We start from the raw sequence: 22389 nt of genomic DNA on the forward strand, positions 1-22389 counted from the left end.
AGTCGAGATTACAGCTATTTATCTGCATGGCTGTAACGGATCGTGCAGCCACGTCTCGATCCCGGAGTCAACAGATGGGGACATTTGCAAGACAACAACCATCTGCACGAACAGTTCGACGACGTTTGCAGCAACATGGACTATCAGCTCGCAGACCATTGCTGCGGTTACCCTTGACGCTGCATCACAGACAGCAGCGCCTGCGATGGTGCACTCAACGATGAACCTGGGTGCACAAATGGCAAAATGTCATTTTTTCGGATGAATCAAGGTTCTGTTTACAGCATCATAATGGTCGCATCCGTGTTTGGCGACATTCCGGTGAACTCACACTGGAAGCGTGTATTAGTCATCGCCATACTGGCGTATAACCCTGCGTGATGGTATGGGGTGCCATTGGTTACACGTCTCGGTCACCTCTTGTTCGAATTGACGGCACTTTGAACAGTGGACTTTACATTTCATATGTGTTACGACTCGTGGCTCTACCCTTCATTCGATCCCTGAGAAACCCTACATTTCAGCATGCACGACCGCAGGTTGCAGGTCCTGCACGGGCCTTTCTGGAGACAGAAAATGTTCGCCTGCTGCCCCGGCCAGTACATTCTCCAGATCTCTCACCAATTGAAAACGTCTGGTCAATGGTGGCCGAGTATCTGGCTCTTCACAATACGCCAGTCACTACTCTTGATGAACTGTGGTATCGTGTTGAAGCTGCATGGGCAGCTGTACCTGTACACGCCATCCAAGCTCTGTTTCACTCAATGCCCAAGGGTATCAAGGCCATTATTATGGCCAGAGGTGGTTGTTCTGGGTACTAATTTCTCAGGATCTATGCACCCAAATTGCGTGAAAATGTAATCACATGTCAGTGCTAGTATAATACTATATTTGTCCAATGAATATACGTTTATCATCTGCATTTCTTCTTGGTGTAGCAGTTTTAATGGCCAGTAGTATAAATATCTTTACCAATATTTCCACAAAGTTTCAGTGTCCCACGATCGCTCGTTTGTCATGTTGTCCCTTTCAAGTAGCGAAAGCTTAATTATAGACACACTGTAGGTCTTCTGGTTCTGTTTAAACCGCAGAATTGGTAAATCAGTCAGAGACATATCAAAGAATGAAAACATGTCTAGTTGTTATTCTATTGATTAATATGGCGCGTTATTTTGAAGTGCATATTTTGGGTCTTTACAAAATCCTGCTTTTGAATTACAGTCAGTTGAATTAAAGTATATATAAACCGAATAAATAACTATGTGGTCTCCCTAAATGAAGTGTGCAAGTTCCGACACAGCACCTATGTGACATCATAGGGATTTGATGTTCCAGAGAACTTCTGGATGCTGTATAGATGCATGATAGTTCAACACAATCACCCCCCACCTTTAGTATTGAACCTGCCGTTCACGCAGGTGACATCATCGATGTCAGCACAAGCCGATGGACGGCCTGCGTCGCCGCCCGTTCTGTTGCTAGCATCACCGGTGGACTGCTCGTGGCTCAAGCATCTGTTGACGACTATTGCACTACTGCTTCCACTTCTACATTCAGAGTCTTCATTATTTTAATCCTACTCATCTGATGGAATTACGTTTCCCTAGAGACATACGAGTCTCAAATTTATCTTCGGTAAGAGTAGATAGGGAGGGAATGGGACTAGGTAGACTGTGCAGATATATTAGTACATCTGCCTAGTAAGTGGGAGATGCGAGTTCAAGTCCTGGCCTTGGCGGAAATTTTAATTCTTTACTTCAGCTTCTATCGCTATCGAAGATTTTAATCCTAGCTTCATACTACTACCCACTTTCTTACATTTTTGTTCAACCTATTTTACATTGCTATGTTTTACGCTTCGAGGCGTAGTTTAAATCGTATTTACTCTCGACACAGTTCCTGCGTTGTATGTCATCACAATGCGCCTACCAGTTGCGATGCAGTCAGTATTAGGCTTTTCATATGACACATATGTGATAAACCTCCGGAAATGCAACCTTTGGTCACGTTTTAAATTTCTTTTATGCTTTTCACTATCTTCATCACATACTCCCTACTTTAATCACTTGTGAAACGAGCTAATATATGGCTATTCTACATATTAAGTTCATTATCCGCTTTAAATACGCACTCCTTGTTATTGTTCTTCTATGCATTGACTACGTCAACATGTTGCAGCTGTACTTATTGCGTAACTTTTTCGCTTTTTTTGCACGTTTTCTTGTTCTATAAATTTATTGAAACGCATTTTGAGTATATTTTTTCGTTTCTAGATTCTATGATGGGAGTATTGCTGTGCAGATCTTGAATTTTAATAAATTAATATGTTACGGAGGCACTGATTACTACAATCTAATCCATTCCAGCGGTCTCATTTCGCCTCAATTTTATTAATCGCCGTTGCTAATAAATACTGATTTTACTATTAAATCAGTTCAACGTCTACACCACTTCTACATAAGAAGATAATTAATGAGTGTGTTAACATCGCATTGTGGCTTACTACATGTACATGTGAGAATGGTGCTCTGGGTGAATTTCCGTACCATTTGCTTTTATTTCGTGTTATTGTGTATACCGCGTAAGGAATTGCCGAACTATTTTGGTCGGATGTAGCTGTTGACAGCAACTCTTTATTTATACGGTGTAACAGCAGTCAAATTTATTGGTTAGTGTAAGGATGTATTTAGTCAACGCGCCGTAATTTTGCAGAGTGTTGTGTAGTACAGAGGAGATTTTCCCGTTGCGAAGATTAAAAATGTGTGCTTAGATTCTTCAAGCGCTAATAGAACGTGCAAAACTTTATTCCCGCTGGACGCAATGGAGAGGCCTTTGAAAAGCTGCAACCCGATCTTGTGGTCAGAACTCGACCACCGCTTTCTAGAAAGCCCAGCTCAGTGCGCGAAGGTGAAACCCCGACTCGGGTAGCCGCCTTGAGTCACACAAAGCAGCCGACGCCTTTTGCCGCACTGTGCATCACATTCACTATGCCTTACTCAAGCTGCCACGTGCATCTGGGCCGGTGTTATAACAGCCAGCTCAGACTGTCTGTACTTTTACTGGCCACCTCTGTCCGGCACGTCACAAACAGAAGAGTGAATATCCCCGTGTTCGAGTTGTCTTAAGTGTATCTGTTCAGCGTAGATAACTGTAATGAAAGTGACTACGGTGAGTTGTAATGTTTCTGTTATATGATGGTAAGAGACGGTAGAGGATCAAACTCGGTGTCGTCACGTAGCCTACTTCCGTCATTAGACACCAAGTTATGGTGACTGCCAAGCATAACGTCTCCATTCGATGAACTGGTCACCATCAACACTGTTGCCTGTTCTCACTTTATAAGATTTTGCAGATCTAGTATTTAAACCAGGACACTTGAGTAAACTAGAGGAATATCAACTTTACGCTTCTAACGATCCTCCACTTACCTTCCACGCACTTTCGGTGAAACGTTCCACCTCCACTAGGATTCGAGCTGGCTAGTTCCTAGTCGAGAGCCAGAGGCAGGTAACTATTGGAGTAATACTTTGGGCGATTAAAAAACGGGTTACATATTCCTACAACAGGTAGTCCTGATCGAAAGTACAAGAAAATGTCCTGTAATGAAACGTCCGGAAACCAATAACTGCTGAGATATGGGTCTGTCTGTCCACTTCCTCCCGTATGTCAGCGATGTAAGGAGTAGGCACTATATGTTGTTACAGCGCATCCTGACACATCTATCAGCCCATCTCCACATTGAATCACGCACTCTTTCAAATACACCTGTCTCCATTCGGATTGTGTCACATGCATTGGTCACACGCTCCTGGAACATGTGGACATTGTCGACGGGTTGAGCGTACACTAACGACTTTAAATGGTGTCATAACCAGAAATGCAACGGTTTCGGGTCCTGGGAACGGGGATGCTATGCTACCGGACTTCCTCTACCAATCCAGTGCCCACGAAAGATTGCGGTGAGGCACTGCTTCACAAGTCGTGGAAAATGGAGTGTTACCCCGTCTTGAATAAACCACAATGGTTGTTGTAACTGCGACCAGAACGGTCGCGGGGTTGACGTGATGGAAAGCGCAGAGGGACCCTCGGAGCAGCCAGCGAACAACAACATAAACGGAAAAGGACGGACAAGACCAACGAAGGACCTAACGAACAACCTAACAACCACGTCCACTCGTACATCGAACAAGAAAGTAAATACGCTGTCTAAGACAAGGCGATATGTCCAGAGACGCACGCAAGATTAGACTGGCTGGCCTCTCGCGTGGATCTTGCACGGAGATAACTTGTCCTCCGATGTGTGTTGGAGTTCGCAGCAGTTATTGCTTTGCCTCCCATGCATGCCGATGTAATGCGTCTTCACATGTAGATTGTCTTCTTGGGTGTCTCCTCAGCACAGTTCTGCAGTGCTAGCTATGCAGCGAGCAGGTGTGGCCAGCGGGTGGTGACGCTGCGCGGCAGTTTGCGGCCCAGCGTCCGGACTTGGGCGTTGTGCGACCGGCCAGCACGTTCGTAAAAGGTGCGGGCGGTCGTCTGGAAGAGGTCACGGAGCAGAGGTACTTCCGCGACATCGTGAAGAAGAGCGGTGTGGAAATCGTAAGTCAGGTGTAAGGCCAGCCGAAGGATGCGATTCTGCAGTGTGTCCAGCTTCTTCAGGTTCGCCGGCCGCGGTGGTCTAGCGGTTCTAGGCGCTCAGTCCGGAACCGCGCGACTGCTACGGTCGCAGGTTCGAATCCTGCCTCGTGCATGGATGTGTGTGATGTCCTTAGGTTAGTTAGGTTTAAGTAGTTCTAAGTTCTAGGGGACTGATGACCTCAGATGTTAAGTCCCATAGTGCTCAGAGCCATTTGAACCATTTGAATCTTCAGGTTCGTGTCAGCGGCGTTCCCCCAGACGACGGTGGCGTATTGGAGTACAGGGCGGAGCAGCGCCTTGTACAGAGTGACGCCCAGCCGCGATGGTAGTTAGGAGCCGGGGTTCAGCACCGGGTACAGGATGCGGAGCCTGTTCCGCACTTTATTCTTCACTTCGCGGATGTGCGGAACCCACGTGAGTCGGCCGTCGATGGTGACGCTGAGGTAATGCGCCAGACTGGCTGACCGAGCGAGAGGTAGGCTCTTAAATGTATAATCAGGGGCGCCGCTATTGGCCGCTGGGACTACGTGTTCCACTGTGGCGCCCTCAGACTAAAAGCGGGCCAGGAGGCACGCGCCGCCACAGCTTACGGCGCGATGGTGCAGAGACCACTAGTGGCGCGGATTCAAATTCCGCGGCGCGCGGTACCAGAATGGTGTCTTTCAGCAAGGAGTTACGGTCTTCAATACGACTGGTGATTCATAGCACAGAAATCGGTAACTGACAGCACACGTTGGTCTTTCTGGTGAAGCGTGTGGCCCTACGAGTCCGTCACCGACAATTCCTGCCCGTACACTCATACTGAAACGATCCTCAACGGCTGCTAGAGGATTTCGTTCTGTCGCGAGTGCTTATGGTGCTAATTTACTGTGCTATCTTTTGCGAATCCATCCTCATTTCTAAATAAAATGAATGTTGTGAACTGCGAGTCTTCAACGATCCGTAACTGACCACATATTGGTTTATGGATATACAGTGGTTGGACAAAAAATGCGAGCAGAGAGAAATGCATACAACAACATAAATAGCCGCGCAGGATTAGCCGAGCTGTCTAAGGCGCTGCAGTCATGGGCTGTGCGGCTGATCCCGGCGAATGTTCGAATCCTGCCTCGGTCATGGGTGTGTGTTTGTCCTTAGGATAATTTAGGTTAAGTAGTGTGTAAGCTTAGGGACTGATGACCTTAGGAGTTAAGTCCCACAAAATTTCACACACATTTGAACAACATAAATGCATGTAAAAGCCAGGTCTGCGGGTTACACCGCTGTATTTAACAACAAATGGCACCGGTGCAATATCATCATTAAGTTACAGGTGTTTGTCGTGGTCGGAGCAACGTTCTGTGCACTTGTGAGTGCATAATGTTAGAGATTGTTGAATCCGAAGGTGGAAAAGTTGTTGATGTTCGTATGGAGAGTGCTTCCGTAACCAAGACTGCCGAAGTGTTTCATGTTTCAAGAGACATCGTGTTGAAGGTGTATGACGTGTAAAGGGGTCGAAAGTATGTGTTGATCGTGACAGACGGCCATTGAAGAGGATTGTGATGAAAAAGTAGAGGACAGTAGCTCCAAAAGCCATTGCAGATCTGAATGCCATATTGGTGAACCCTGTCAGCAATCAGTGATGCAATGAAGACTGCTGAAGCCCTAAAACATAAACTATGGAATAATCGAAGAATGTCATTGGTCGAACGAGTCTTGTTTCGCAACGTTTCCCAATTCTGGCTGAGTTTACGTCTAGGACTGGTTTTGTGACTACGAGGATGAACTGTCACACCTTCCCTGGCCACCAGAATCAACAGATCTCAATATTATTGCGCTTTCGTGATGTACTTTGGAGAGACGAGTGTGCGGTCGCTGTCCACCTCCATCATTGTTACCTAAACTTGCCACTATGTTCCAGGAAGAATGGCACAAGATTACCTTGGAAACCATACATGAGCATTCCATGATGACTATGAGCTGTTTTGAATTCCGACGCTTTCCCTACACCTCATTAGGCATTTTAGTGTGTTGTACTTGTGGTATTTCCATGTTGTTGTACACCTACTGTATCATTGTAGGAATTTATCAAGTAGATTTGAGCGATGCTACCTGATACAGAAACACGTAACACCTTTTTTACACATCGTGTAGAACAGATGCCGAGGTGTTGAAACGCATCTTGTTACATTATGAACCTTCCAAAAAATTCCCGACGCCTGCTTCCAATAGGCTGGTGCAACGCAGCAAACTGTACGGTATGTCGCAACAGTGGGAATTGTTCGGAGATATTTGACGGCCTCCTGCGTTGTGGTTTCTCGTTTCTGACTTTTAAAGTCAGGATTTCACAACTTGGGCAACAATTCATTGTGCAAATGCGCAAACAAAAATTCCTTAGTCTCGCTGATATATTGCGTCAAGCTATCGGTAACCCAACGGCAACGATACCCCGAGCCACTTTGGCGCCAGCACAATCGGCGGCTGAGTGGGAGGCCTGGACTCCAAGGTGTAAAGAGAAATTTTCTGAACGCCGTTCACAGTACCTTACCAAAATATCAATATAAGATAAAAATGAATGATTAAATGCAACTATTACATAAGTCGGTCACGGTAACCGTTTAAGGGCCTCCATTAACTTATGGTAAGTAAAAAAGAATTATACACTACCGCAGAAGAAATGCAGATGATAAACGGGCATTCAATGGACAAATAAATTATACTAGAATTGACATGTGATTAGATTTTCACGCAATTTGGGTGCATAGATCCTCAGAAATCAGTACCCAGAACAACCACTTCTGGCCGTAATAACGGCCTTGATACGCCTGGGCATTGAGTCAAACAGGGCTTGGATGGCGTGTACAGGTACAGCTGCCCATGCAGCTTCAACACGGTACCACAGTTGATCAAGAGTAGTGACTGGCGTATTGAGACGAGCCAGTTGCTCGGCCACCATTGACCACACGTTTTCAATTGGTGAGAGATCTGGAGAATGTGCTGGCCAGGGCAGCAGTCGAACATTTTCTGTATCCAGAAAGGTCCGTACAGGACCTACAACATGCGGTCGTGCATTATCCTGCTGAACTGTAGGGTTTCTCAGGGATCGAATGAAAGGTAGAGGCACGGGTTGTAACACATCTGCAATGTAACGTCCACTGTTCAAAGTGCCGTCGAACAAGAGGTGACCGAGACGTGTAACCAATGGCACCCCATACCATCACGCCGGGTGATACGCCAGTATGGCGATAACGAATACACGCTTCCATTATGAGTTCCCCGCGATGTCGCCAAACACGGATGCGACCATCATGATGCTGTAACAGAACCTGGATTCATCCGAAAAAAAAGACATTTGGCCATTCGTGCACCAGATTCGTTGTTGAGCACACCATCGCAGGCGCTCCTGTCTGTGATTCAGCGTCAAGGGTAACCGCAGCCATGGTCTCCGAGCTCATAATCTATGTCATCTCGACTGCTAGTGATACAAGGCCGTAGGGATCCAGTACGGCGTTCCGTAATACCCTCCAGAACCCACCGATTCCATATTCTGCTAACAGTCATTGGATCTCGACCAACGCGAGCAGCAATGTCGCGATACGATAAACCGCAATCACGATAGGCTACAATTCGACCTTTATCAAAGCCGAAAAACGTGATGGTATGCATTTCTGCTCCTTATACGAGGCATCACAACAACGTTTCACCAGGTAACGCCGGTCAACTTCTGTTTGTGTATGAGAAATCGGTTGGAAAGTTTCGTCATGTCAGCATGTTGTAGGTGTCGCCACCGGCGCCAACCTTGTGTGAATGCTCTGAAAAGCTAATAATTTGCATATCACAGCATCTTCTTCCTGTCGATTAAATTTCGCGTCTGTAGCACGTAATCTTCGTGGTGTAGCAATTTTAATGGCCTGTAGCGTAAGTTAATTTAAAAGTATACCAAGCCATCAATGAACGCCAATCAAGGGAAATTTAAAATTACTCACATAAAGCACTATTAATATAAAGGAAAACTGCCATTCTGGACAGCTATACGAAGTTCTTTGGTTTATAAATAAATTTGGTAAGGCAAAATCAAGGCCAATTAAAGAAAAATTTGAAAGTAGACAAGCACATAATCACACTCATCTGATTTAATATCTCAGACAGCTATACAAATTAAACACTTTAACAGTTGTACTAATTAAATTCATCAATGCTGCTAAATCCACACAGCGAGAACCAACTCGTCACGCCAATTGCTTTTTTTTTTTTTTATAATAAACCAAACTACAATAAATCACCAACAGTAACACATTCTTCTAAATTAAAAACAATAAGGATCCCTTCTGCGGATCAAGCAAATAACAATTAATTCCCATAATCAGAGTTCCCTTCAACTCTATACCTGTACAACTGTTCCTCGTCGAAGTCGGCTGTTAGCAGCTGGTAGATAGCCTAAAACTACGACGAAAGCGACGTATCACAATCGTTGCAGAAGAGAGAATGGTCGAGGTGGCAGAGTGCTGGACCGGTCGATCTTCTCCACACTCGGCGAATCGAGGACTACCTGCTGAAAGACCGGGCGCCGGCTTATCTAGCCCTGGGCGGAAGGATATTTTCGGGACTATTCGCACACATGTGATCGCCAGGAAATATTTCGTCGATCGTCCCGCCCCCTTCCTCTGCTGCTGGTTGATGCCCTCTGATGGACATTGGCCGCACCTACGTATTTGTTTTTAACTGTGGTACGTGCTTGTAAACACTCTTGCGTCGGCCAGACGACGCAGCGGTGTCGGCAACCCGCATCGCTGGTCTGTCTGCGGTGTTGCCGCTGCCGTAGGCGTCTGTGGTGATTGCAGCAAGGGCAGGCATGTAGGTCCATATTACCAGATCAATATTTAATTGATGACAAAATCAATTAATTAGAAAACAAATACAGGATAACAAGAACTTAGATGTACCTAACGGCTCAGATCAATCAGGTAATCCAGTGATAATAAACGAAAGGAGATAATACAGAGATAGTGTAGTCTCAGACAATCACTTGCTCAATTGAAGCTTCCCTCAATAATTTAGTTAATATAACCATCACACAATTCTGGCTTCATACGTTACAAGCTAAAAATCCATTACGGAAGATATATGCACTTACAATGACACCACAATTGGTGGTAGTTTCAACGAATTAGATATAACAGTCTCATTTTTCGTCGGGTTACAGCTTATTCCATTCGGTCTCAGACACCTCACAGGCGTCGGTCCAATCACAGACCTTCGGAAGATAAAGGATAACTAGAAGACTGTTGTAGAACAAACTATATACAGGATGGGCGTCTGGGCAGGCGGTGGGCGTTATGAAATGAATAGGACAAAATTTAGACAAAGGCCATTTATTGGCGAAAGCATGTTAAAAAGGGGTCACATGGCCCTATGGAGGTGAGGGTGAGCCAGAGCGTAGAGTTTGGCGAGACATAGTTCGCGGAGCTAACGAAAGTTGTTGTCTGCCAAAACTAAGTCCACGGCGCTGCAGCACCGGGAGAAGCGGGAGATGTTCAATGCTACAGGGCGCGCATCCTATTCGCGGATGAGCAAGAATACAAGAGAGCGGGCCCGGCGACGGGCATCCTGGTATATTCGACGCACCACGCGGCTTCCTCCGCCCTGATAGGTCAGGAATGAGAAAACCGTGTGGTCAGCAAGAAATTTTCCAATGCCTGCTAAGTGACGCCTGCGGCGGCGTTACCTCGTAAGCACATGAGAGAGGCGCGTGGCCAAGGTGCCCTTCCTCGGCGCTGACTTCCTGTTACTAGACCGTGTGACGAAGAATTTACAGGTAGCTAACATTTCCGGCTGTGGCTTAGCTGCAATGGAAAAGTGACGTTACCGTTTGGAAGCTCATACAATAAAGTAAAATCCCCTGTTCTCTGGTTCATCCTTTACAACTAGGATCTCGGTTAGGTGAATAGTAATTACCCAATAAGCCTCCTGCCGCGTGCAAGACATCCCATTTTCGCCCTCTCGCTGGTAACTTGCAGACGTCGCGCGGATTCCACTCCCCGAAACCACTGCCCAGAACTGACCCACTGTCCAATCGCCCACCGCACGTTCACATCTGGTATTTTTAACACAAAAATGCACGCCAAAACAAGCCATCAATTACCCTCGCGGCGGGCCGTGGTTATCGATAGCGGCTGGATATTTCTGGGCCGCGGTCTGGCCGTGGCGCCAGCGACTCATGTGAGTAGGCAGGGATTAGGCCGAATAGATGAATTGCAGAACAATGCCATTTGCATAATAATATATTCAGATATTCATAATTTGGATTACTGTACCTTAAAAATTATTTTATTAGGCTTGTTTTAACTCGATGTTTTTTTTTGTTTTTTTTTTTTTGTTTTTTTTTTTTTTGTTTTAACTACTCTGTTCCTTGAGTACAAATATTCGCGTAACACCGCACTGTCGACAAAATTCGCCTTGGCTCATTTGAAATAATGAAGCAATATTGTGCTCTGCAAGATTAACGAGCAAAGTCTGCTGTTAACAGGGCTTACAAAATATCATTAATAAAATGACGCTGTTGACTTCTGATCATTCCGCGTGGTGCTGCTGCTAGCAGAAAAGCCGACAGTAATAGAGATTTACGGCCTGCATGGAAGGCTTTGCTTATGGAAGCTGTTAATACGAGGCTCATAAATACACGCAGTGGCTTTAAAGGCTGTCGGCGGTCAGCAGGTTTACGTATCTATTGAGTTAATGCTCCGAGAATCGGGCAAAGCACACTAGGCTATATACGTCCGTCTGTAATGGGCACGTCACACGGGCGTATAGGATGATGAAAGTGACATGAAGCAAGAGTAATTGATGTCTACACACCTAATACTGCCACCCGTAATGCTGAAAGGTTTATGTTATTCACCGCGAACAGTTTCCTGCTTAATCCGTTCACACGGTTAAAATACAATTATAGCAACGACAACAGCAAGAGAAACAATAGAGATACGCTATCTCTATAGTTTCTTTCTGAGACACTTTTCCGCTAACATTTTAGCATTTTTCCCGTCAACTGCGTGTTTTTCTGTTAGCTGAGGATAATTTCCTGAAGGATAACAATTACCGTACTTCCATTTTTGGATGTTCACACTCTTACTTGAGTATTTCTCACAGCTGTATCATCTTGCGATATTTTACTATTTTCTGGATTCTTAAATTTCTAACGTTACCAAGAATCGCTTTTACATAACTAAAATTTTTGAGTTATAATTAATTTCTCGTGTTATTTTCTGATATTTCGACAATTCGATCATACCCCGCTAATAATTTTGGTGTATAATTAATTCGTCGTCTTATTTTTTTATACTAATTGGATCACTTTCACGCACTGTATCAGGTGCACTACATTCTCATAACACTTTAGTTACTAAATTTATAGTTTCGAAAATATAACTTATGTACTTAATAGCTTTCCCTGCACAGTTTACTGCTCTTTGACCTATTTCTAGCCGCCGGCTGAAGTGGCCGTGCGGGTCTAGGCGCTACAGTCTGGAACCGAGCGACCGCTACGGTCGCACTTTCGAATCCTGCCTCGGGCATGGATGTGTGCGTTGTCCTTAGGTTAGTTAGGTTTAATTAGTTCTAAGTTCTAGGCGACTGATGACCTCAGAAGTTAAGTCGCATAGTGGTCAGAGCCACTTTTGAGCCTATTTCTAACCCAGCTGAGAAAGACAAATGTCGTGTGATATCATATACAAATATTTTATTATGTGGGAAAGAGAACACACCTCGTACGTTGCGATCGCAGTTAACCACACTTATTGTTCCTAGATGATCGGTTTCAAAAGTCCTGTGCTACCATCATCTGATTTTATGGAACTTGTAACTGCCATGTTACATTACGTGAAATGAAAGTATAAAAGGCACTACCCACGTATACATAAAAATCCAGTTGATAAAATGCACAAAGTTGGTGAAATGCACACAATTAATAAAACGCCCGCAGTTCGATAAAACGCATGCAGTTCATAAAATCCTAGCACCATCCATGCACATTGGTGGCGAATATGACTCTCCCCAACTTGCCGCATAGCACGACGGTGCCGGCGGAGTGACGTTGCTGTCCTGGTCGTAACCATTTGGCACGAAAGCCATATGCTCAACAGACTTAACAGTGATTCATAAGTGACTCTATATCGCTCGCGTGAATAAAACAACATAATAGACAAGGGCATTTCATTTCAACAGACATAAATCATACGGGGGAAATTAACGAAGTAAAATGTTGCATAGAAGTGCTCTATCTAAGTGGATATCATTTCCTCCGTATTAACATTACTATTGTTTACTTAATGAATTATAATAACCGGTAATATTTCCTTGAAACTGAAGTAAGGCTATTTCAAGAAGAGTGTTTCGTCACTTTGGCGCCAGTTTCGTATAGAGGTATTTCCCACGCAATAGTACCAAAACCGTGTTTTCACAGGCCTACTGTCACCCGTTATTACATAGCATAAGAATGAAGTGATTACTTTTCTGCAATCTCGCAATGATATTTTAGGTTGATATGAAGCAAAAGAAAAATTTGTGAAGTAAATATGGGCTCTAAAACGAATACCTTATGAGGGATGAGCACGCGTTGAGTAGAAAAGGTGTATTTCACAGCAGCGAAGATGAACAGATGGTCATTGCTCTTAAGATACGCATTTTATTGAGTCCATCATTACCAGAACTTTTTGCATCGTTTGATCGTTTCTATGTTATCCCTAAATAGTGACCATAACTTCTGGTACGTTCTGTAATATACACTACTGGCCATTAAAATTGCTACACCAAGAAAAATTGCAGATCATAAACGGGTATTCATTGGACAAATACATAATACTAGAACTGACATGTGATTACATTTTCACGTAGTTTGGGTGCATAGATCCTGAGAAATCAGTACCCGGAACAACCACCGTGGCCGTAATAACGGCCTTGATACGCCTGGCCATTGCGTCAAACAGAGCTTGGATGTCGTGTACCGGTACAGCTGCCCATGCAGCTTCAACACGATACCACAGTTCATCAAGAGTAGTGACTGGCGTATTGTGACGAGCCAGTTGCTCGGCCACCATTGACCAGACGTTTTCAATTGGTGAGGGATCTGGAGAATGTGCTGGCCAGGACAGCAGTCGAACATTTTCTGTATCCAGAAAGGCCCGCACAGAACCGGCGGGTCGTGCATTATCCTGCTGAAATGTAGGGTTTCGCAGGGATCAAATGAACGGTAGAGCCACGGGTCGTAACACATCTGAAATGTAACGTCCACTGTTCAAAGTGCCGTCAGTGCAAACAAGTGTTGACCGAGACGTGTAACCAATGGCACCCCATACCATCACGCCTGGTGATACGATAGTATGGCGATGACAAATAAACGCTTCCAATGTGCGTTCACCGCGATGTCGTCAAACACGGTTGCGGCCATCATGATGCTGTAAACAGAACCTGGATTCATCCGAAAAAATGACGTTTTGCTATTCGTGCACCCAGGTTCGTCGTTGAGTACACCATTGCAGGTGCTCCTGTCTGTGACGCATCGTCAAGGGTAACCGCAGCAATAGTCTCCGAGCTGATAGTCCACGCTGCTGCAAACTTCATCGAACTGTTCGTGCAGATGGTTGTTGTCTTGCAAACGTCCCCATCTGTTGACTCAGGGATCGAGACGTGGCTGCACGATCCGTTACAGCCATGAGGATAAGATGCCTGTCATCTCGACTGCTAGTGATACGAGGCCGTTGGGATCTAGCACGGCGTTCCGTATTACCCTCCTGAACCCACCGATTCCATACTCTGCTAACAGTCGTTGGATCTCGACCAACGCGAGTAACAATGTCGCGATACGAGAAACCGCAATCGCGATAGGTTACAATCCGACCTTTATCAAAGACGGAAACGTGATGGTACGCATTTCTCCTTCTTACAGGAGGCATCACAACAACGTTTCACCAGGCAACGCCGGTCAGCTGCAGTTTGTGTATGAGAAATGGGTTGTCAACTTTCCTCATGTCAGCAAGTTGTAGGTGTCGCCACCGGCGCCAACCTTGTGTGAATGCTCTGAAAAGCTAATCATTTGCATATCACAGCATCTTCTTCCTGTCGATTTAATTTCGCGTCTGCAGCACGTCATCTTCATGGGGTAGCAATTTTAATGGCCAGTAGTGTATATACCGGGTGTCTGTCTCGTGGGTGGCCAGGCGCATTTCCTCTGATGTTTCGGCAGATATTTGCAATTTCGTTTTCGAAACGGGTAACTGATTTCAGCCTAAACAAATACTGCTCGTCATATCTTTCATACGCCGCTCAAAGTCGACGTCAAGCGTCGGTTTGTTGTCCATTACAAATAAATTATTTTTAAAGGGGAATTTTACGTGCCTATTAAACAGAACGATTCCAAATTAATTTATTACGTTATACGTTTTGTCACTATGTATTAAAAGGACTAGTAAAACAAGGAGTATAATCTGTACTCCAGCAGCGTCTGAGCAGTGCTTCTTGATGGCGGCGGCAGTCACCACTGCTGCAGTACCGGTTACTCTTCGTCCTTTACTTTCCCCGTTAATACACATCGATAAAAATAACATCGCATTAGAATAATTTGGACACATAGAATTTCACTTTAAAAATCATTTCGTTTTTAACAGAAACAAACCGATGCTTTCCATCGGCGCTGGGCGTCATATGAATGACGTGATGAGCAGTATTCATTTGGGTTGACTCTGGCTACATGTTGCAAAAGAAAATTGCAAACCTATCATCGGCGTTGTATTAGTTAATGTCTACAGTGTTACGAAATTTTTGACAACAGTAACTGAGTCGGCGTACCACAGTAAATCATCATCATCATCATCATCATCATCATCATCATCGTTTAAGACAGATTATGCCTTTCAGCGTTCAGTCTGGAGCATAGTCTCCCTTATAAAATTCCTCCATGATCCCCTATTCAGTGCTAACATTGGTGCCTCTTCTGATGTTAAGCCTATTACTTCAGAATGATTCTTAACCGAATCCAGGTACCTTCTCCTTGGTCTACTCCGACTCCTCCTACCCTCTACAGCTGAACCCTTGAGTCTCTTAGATAATCTTGCTTCTCCCATGCGTGTAACATGACCCCACCATCTAAGCCTGTTCGCCGTGGCTGCTACATCTATAGAGTTCATTCCCAGTTTTTCTTTGATTTCGTCATTGTGGACAACCTCCTGCCATTGTTCCCATCTACTAGTACCTGCAATCATCTTAGCTACTATCATATCCGTAACCTCAACCTTATTGGTAAGGTAACCTGAATCCACCCAGCTTTCGCTCCCATAGAACAAAGTTGGTCGAAAGATTGAACGGTGCACAGATAACTTAGTCTTGGTCTGATTTCGTTCTTGCAGAAGAGAGTAGATCGTAGCTGAGCGCTCACTGCATAAGCTTTGCTACACCTTGCTTCCAGTTCTTTCACTATGTTGCCATCCTGTGAGAATATGCATCGTAAGTACTTGAAACCGTCCACCTCTTCTAACTTTGTTCCTCCTATTTGGCACTCAATCCGTTTATATCTCTTTCCCACTGACATTACTTTCGTTTTGGAGATGCTAATCTTCATACCATAGTCCTTACATTTCTGATCTAGCTCTGAAATATTACTTTGCAAACTTTCAATCGAATCTGCCATCACAACTAAGTCATCCGCATATGCGAGACTGCTTATTTTGTGTTCACATATCTTAATCTCACCCAGCCAGTCTATTGTTTTCAACATATGATCCATAAATAATATGAACAGCAGTGGAGACAGGTTGCAGCCTTGTCTTACCCCTGAAACTACTCTGAAGCATGAACTCAATTTACCGTCAACTCTAACTGCTGCCTGACTATCTATGTAAAGACCTTTAATTACTTGCAAAAGTTTGCCTCCTATTCCATAATCTCGTAGGACAGACAATAACTTCCTCCTATGAACTCGGCCATATGCCTTTTCTAGATCTATAAAGCATAGATACAATTCCCTTTTCCACTCGTAACACTTCTCCATTATTTGCCGTAGGCTAAAGATCTGGTCCTGACAACCTCTAAGAGCCCTAAACCCACACTGATTTTCATCCAATTTGTCCTCAACTAATACTCGCACTTTCCTTTCAACAATACCTGAGAAGATTTTACCCACAACGCTGATTAAAGAGATACCTCTTTAGTTGTTGCAATCTTTTCTGTTTCCATGTTTAAAGATTGGTGTGATTACTGCTTTCGTCCAGTCTGATGGAACCTGTCCCGACTCCCACGCCATTTCGATTATCCTGTGTAGCCATTTAAGACCTGACATTCCACTGTATTTGATGAGTTCCGATTTAATTTCATCCACCCCAGCCGCTTTATTGCACTGCAATCTACTGATCATTTTTTCCACTTCCTCAAATGTGATCCTATTTCCATCATCATTCCTATCCCATTGTACATCCAAATTTGAAACATTACTGACCATATTTTCACCTACATTGAGCAACTCTTCAAAATATTCCCTCCATCTGCCCAAGGCATCAACAAGATTCACCAGCAGTTTTCCTGACCTGTCCAAAATACTTGTCATTTCCTTCTTACCTCCCTTTCGAAGACTACTAATTACACTCCAGAATGGTTTTCCAGCAGCTTGACCCAAAGTCGCCAACCTGTTTACAAAGTCTTCCCAAGATTTCTTCTTGGATACTGCAATTATCTGTTTGGCTTTGTTTCTTTCTTCAACATAACTCAAACAGCCAAAAATAATTTCAGTACTTTGAACGTAGAATAGTACCTCAAAACCGAACCACTATCAACACGTCAAAGACATTAGTGCTCTTTTAATGAGTTAAAAAATTGTGAGAGTTCACAACAATGTTTATACTGTTTACAGAATTTACAGAACTGTTCACCTCTCTAGTTCTTACTTTTTCTAGAAGAATATTTTAAAATTAGCTAGCAATGCATGTCCACTCAAGAAAGATTTAGCACTTTTTAACAGGGCCGCAGATCTGCGCTAACAAAATTCGCAAATTTTTCTTTATCCTAGTACCAGACATTCAGTGAAACAAAGGTGCTTATATCATCTCTGAGCTGCAGTGCGATGTGTTCTCATATTTGGTTCTCTTCTTGCTTTGATTGTGTGTTGCTGATTACCAATTACTGTTTCATAGCGGTCGCTTCACATTTCAACAACAAATCTGTTCCGCTTCCTAAGTTTTTTCTCATGTTTCATACTTCTTCGACTGTACAACTCAAACACAGCTAAACCTTTGGAAGGTATTACAGGGATGAATTACCAGACGCACTATCCAGTAAAACCAGTTGCGTCAAATTCTACGCTTTTATTTCAATCAGCCAAGTACAAAGAATCACTCACAGTGGTTTCCACTGTATAAATGATATTATATTCTTGGAAGATGTGTGTGCACACATAAACACACTCACACGCACACACACACATACATACATAGTGCTCTAACGAAGCCTCCATAGCAGTGCGTGTAATGTCTATGAATAGGTCCTGGTAGTTGCAGCTGAAATGGGACTCGTCTCATCTTTAAAATACCTCCTGTTGTGAACCCGGACGCCGCAGTCTGCGTTCATGGCCCATTGTGGCCAGAGTTGCTGATCATTCAGCTTCACGTTCCAACGTGCACTATGGACCGGCGTTACGGACTGTCGCAGCAGTAGTGGCGTGGCCCTTTCATTCGTTGTCCGTTTCGGTTTCCGATAGAGTAGAGCCGTGGTTAGAAACCTGGACACGCTTTCGGCAGTAGCAGGGTTTATATCCCCTTCCGGGTACTGGTGTTTTATTTTCGATTATATGGATCTTCTCAATTGTAATGAAGAATTCATTTAAATTTATTTCAAAAAAATTATGGTTATTATTTGTAAATAGTTAAGCCACTCCAATGTGTAAAACATTACGTTATTCTCACACATTCAAAAGTCTCCTCTAGGTCGATTCTATATTTTAGATTCTATATGAATTTCTCTGTGTTTTTCTATAATGTTTTTAATTACGAACACATTGTCTGTGCATCATCTAAATCCATTTTGTTCTTCAGAAATAATAGCTTCTGTGATATTCTTACCGCGGTTATTGATTATCTTTGAGTGTAGTTTGTAGCCAACGTTTAGAAGACTGATGCTTTTGTGGCGGCGTTCGTAAGGACAAACAATTCGCTGTAGAAACGGCTTACGAAGTCACCGCCACACTTTTAATAGCGGGCCGACCGGTCCGCTGGAACAGTGAACAGAAAGATGAAAACCCAAGCACTCTGATTAAATAAAAGTCGGTACTTATCTTTATTAACGAAGATACAGAAACAGTAGTGAACTCCGTGTCTACAGAAATCTGTCTAGTTCGAGTCGGAGCAGCTAGGTCAGCGTCGGCTGACGACAAACAACTCTGCTGCGATGAACACACAACTGACTAGCAAGTACACAATTCGAAGAAGCCAGAAGCCAGCGGTGGCGCGCGCAGACTTGCGGCGATTTCCTGTATCGCTGGCGCTGCTTTTGCGGACGGCGTCCGGACTTCGATGCTGCCAACCTTTTGGCAGCGGGCTCGGTTGGCATTACTGCCTAGGATATAACAGATGCCACGATAGTTTTTACTGTCATTACGTTTCCGTTTTTTGGAAAGAGGAATTACTTCTGCCGTATACCGAGGATCTGGAATCTTACAGTTTGTCCAACATTCATTTATTAGTTGTAAAAGTCTTTTGTCTAGTGCTAACCCTCGATATTTAATTATTTCTGCATTTATTCCATCTTTTCCAGTAGCTTTTATGTTTTTCATGACTTTCAAAGTCTTTTGTAGTTCCTCCACAGTAACTGCATCTACTGTTCAATTGTACATACTTTCTCCAGGTCACCCTCGGCCTTGTGTGTTCACCACAAGTCTGTATAATAATTTATCCATTGTTTATTGGGTATAATGTTCAGTGAGGCAGTGGCTTTTTATTCCTTGTTAAGGGCTGTCAAGACCTTGTATGCACATAGCTGTCTACCGCGTGTGTCGTGTTCCACACGCTTATGAACATGTCCCACGTCTCTTGGTGAGCTTTGCGCACTATTTGTTTCGCAGCGTTTCTTTTTATTTTCTGTTTCCCAGCTCTCATGTTTTTGTCCGTAGAAACTTAAAATAAGCTATCTTTTTCTTTAATGGCATCTTTAATTTCAGTATTCGAAATTCTCAACCGTTTTTTCCCACCTTTTAGCAAATGTTTCTGAGGCTGCATCAATGATGAAGATATTGATACTATTCCGTTCTATATCGATGTCTTCATTGACAGGTCGTGAATCAAGCTTTTGTTGGAGTCTGCACTGATGAAGTTTCCTAATACTTCATTCCGACAGGAGATGTACTTTGAACAACTCATGTTGTGGGTTCTTTTGAGTTTCTTTGTTTTCTTCGATTTTGATGGTAGCTTTATCTTGCTGCCTAAAAGGAAGTGGTCACTACATATGCCGCTTCGTCTATAAACCAGTATATCTTGCATAATATCCTTCATTTTATCATCAATTAGTATATACTCGATTACATACCATATTCCTCTTGCACTCCGTGTAAGCTTGTAACAGTCTGTCTTTCTGTAAAATGAGTTAGTAATTTCAAAATTACTGTAGAAGGCAAACTGGCGTAGTTCCTGCTCATTATTATTTAGAGCCTTTTCTCTAAATACTCCCACTATTCCTGGTATCGGTAGATTTCCAACTCTTTCATGAAAATCACCAACGATAACAACACGATCAGTCGTGTTGACTATGTTCACTTGTTTCTGAAGATCATCATAAAGAGTTTCAGCATCATACTTCCTTCCCTCTTCTTGACCATAAGCACCTACAATTATTAGATGACCTCTTGAAATTTGAAATCTGACTGTCATAATTTTTTCATTAATGAAGCTGTATTCACGAATCTTTCCTCTACATTTACAATATACTCGTTTTTTGTTGTTGTTGTGTGTGTGTGTGAGCGTGTGTGTGTGTGTGTTTGTGTGTGGGACGCCACTGAAAGCCATCCAGTAGTCTGCCAAATCTTTTGTTCCTTTTACTTTTTACTTAGTTCCTTTTATTATTGCAATTGTACTTTCCTCTCTTTGAGTACTTGATTTATCTCGTTTTCGTTGTTATTCAATCGTCTAACACTCCATATTGTTAAATACGTGTAGTTCGTAATGCCAAATCGTTTGCCCTTTAAGATTTTCCGGTTGTCACCAGTTGATCCAGTCCTGTATCCGAGGATGTCTCTGAGATTTCCAGTAATTTTCTAATCCCCTGGATGGGTTGCGGGCGCTTTCGCCGTTGGTCCAATTCTTTTTGGCAGCAGGGCAGATTCTGCTCCCTTCTCTAACCTTCCGTTTCATCAAATACACGACACTGCGTTGAACTTAAGCATTGCATTTTTCAGTGACGTACTTCCCACAAATGTATTACAATTATATTGTCAAAATAGTGAGTGCTGTCTCGACAGAATGTCCCACAATGCTTATGCACTGCATGTTTAATTTTCAGAATGTTTTGCCTGATTACAAATAACGACAGGGAGACAACTAATTGAGTCCCCTTTACTTACGAAATGAACGAGAAAAGTAACAAATCTAGGTTCCTGTTGGACACTGTAATGTTGAACTCCAACTCTCGGTACTCAAAGCCTCTTTCACACTAATCCTTTTTTCTTATGCGGAACCAGTAGCTTCCACCTATTATGGTTGCATAGTTTCGAATACGGAGTTTTGGGGACTTTTTAATCGCACACAGTTCTAAACAGCAAGGCGATTTACTGCTGGCGACGGTCGAATAAAGGTCTGAAACGCAAATTGTGCTTATGTTTAACTGGAGCAGTAGTACCAACCTCGATGGCAGATAATGTTTTCAGTGTTGAACAAACGTCAGTTTCCATTTATAATACTGTTTGTGAAAATCGCAACACCCAGAAGAAATGGTATGAATCACGCCAAAATCGGAGGATGTGTAAAATTATAGAGTAATCATCATCATCATATATAGTTTTGGTTTAGGCGTCCCTGCCTGTTCCAATTTTAAGCAGAATGCAGCTGATCTTTCCATCTTTTCTTACGACGCCAAACATTTCTTTTGTTTTGAGGTATAATCTGTATATTCTTTTAGGTATTTGTTCTTCCGGCATCCTTTGAATGTTTTCATGCCATTTCTTTCTGTACTCTTCTACTTTCTGAAGTATGCTTTTGACACGCAGTTCGTTCCTTATTTCGCTGTTTTTTATCTGACCTATGAGTCAGTAACCTGCTAATGGTCTTAGTAGTCTCATTACTGCTGCCTCAATCGTCGTATTTTGACTGGCGGTCAGAGTCTAAATCTTTGACCCATGCATTAGAACTGGCACTGCCATCACATTACAAAATTTTAGAACTGTCTCTTTGGTAGCTTTCTTGAACAGTGTGTGAGCTATAGTACAGTCTGGAACCGCGCGACCGCTACGGTCGCAGGTTCGAATCCTGCCTCGGGCATGGATGTGTGTGATGTCCTTAGGTTAGTTAGGTTTAAGCAGTTCTAAGTTCTAGGGGACTGATGACCTAAGATGTTAAGTCCCATAGTGCTCAGAGCCATTTGAACCATTTTTTTTAGCTATAGTAGCTACTAACTGCTGGAATTTGTGCAGTTTGTATTCTTGATCATTGTGTGTAATATATCAGACCTCACAGCCCAGGTATTTAAAAGTATACGTTTGATCCAGCTGCTTATCATCAATTATTATTTTCGCTCTTAAGTGCTCCTTACCATGGA

This window comes from Schistocerca piceifrons, chromosome X (assembly GCF_021461385.2).
Source record: "Schistocerca piceifrons isolate TAMUIC-IGC-003096 chromosome X, iqSchPice1.1, whole genome shotgun sequence".
NCBI classification, from domain to species: Eukaryota; Metazoa; Arthropoda; class Insecta; order Orthoptera; family Acrididae; genus Schistocerca; species Schistocerca piceifrons.